This window comes from Aplysia californica, unplaced genomic scaffold (genome assembly GCF_000002075.1).
Source record: "Aplysia californica isolate F4 #8 unplaced genomic scaffold, AplCal3.0 scaffold00232, whole genome shotgun sequence".
NCBI lineage: Eukaryota > Metazoa > Mollusca > Gastropoda > Aplysiida > Aplysiidae > Aplysia > Aplysia californica.
The window spans coordinates 294,119-294,829 of NW_004797502.1; the positions used below are offsets into that span (position 1 = coordinate 294,119).

At 36.8% G+C, this 711-nt stretch overlaps 1 protein-coding gene across 1 annotated transcript in view; it reads left to right on the plus strand.

The window, feature by feature from the left end:
- Positions 1-292: 292 nt before the first annotated feature.
- LOC101863515 overlaps positions 293-711 on the plus strand; it is an 11,032-nt gene continuing 10,613 nt past the window's right edge. Inside the window, exon 1 of the mRNA XM_005099986.3 lies at positions 293-453. The gene's annotated coding sequence lies outside the window, so the exon portion shown is untranslated. The remainder of the gene's footprint in view (positions 454-711) is intronic.

Sequence of the window (711 nt, forward strand, 5' to 3'; positions counted from 1 at the left end):
ATTTATAAGAGATATGTGCACACCCTGTACTTTTTCATTATGCATACTCTGTTTAAAAATGAGTTTTTTAATATAATTTACAATGGACCAGTGGTCTTAAACACTGAATCAACATACTTACTTGCTTGCTTACTTACTTACTTATTTACCTACTGATATAAACGATTTCTTAACAATTATAAACAGAATTTGATTCTTCCAAAACTAGCATGCAGCGTCTTGAATCCAGAAAGGTTATATTATTATGTGAAGCGTTTTCTGCTGTTACACCGGTCTGCGGTTTTCCTTTGACAGCAGACGTGCAGAGCTGTTGATTCGTTCCGCACATTTGTTGACACAACTAGTCAACAGAGTACCATAAACTTTACGGTTCCGGAGTTACTAGAACTTCCTGGAATACTTTCTTCCTCTCTGTTTCGAAAAGTCGTCTACAGCTGTCTGTTACCGAAAGAGGTAAGTGAAAGCAGATTCTTTGCTTAACGTTTTAACTGTTATGTTTTGTTTTCGTTTTCGATACGAACATGTGGGGTTTTTTTTTAACTAAGCATTTTAAAATCTACAGTGTGTTTTTGTTGGGTTTTTTTGCTATGAATATACACCTCCGCTACTGTGAAGTATACTTCTTCTAGTCTAGCCAATCCTTTAAAAGTATTTTTAGAATGACAATGAGTGATCTGTCTCTCTCCCTCTCTCCCCCACCCGACCCCCCCC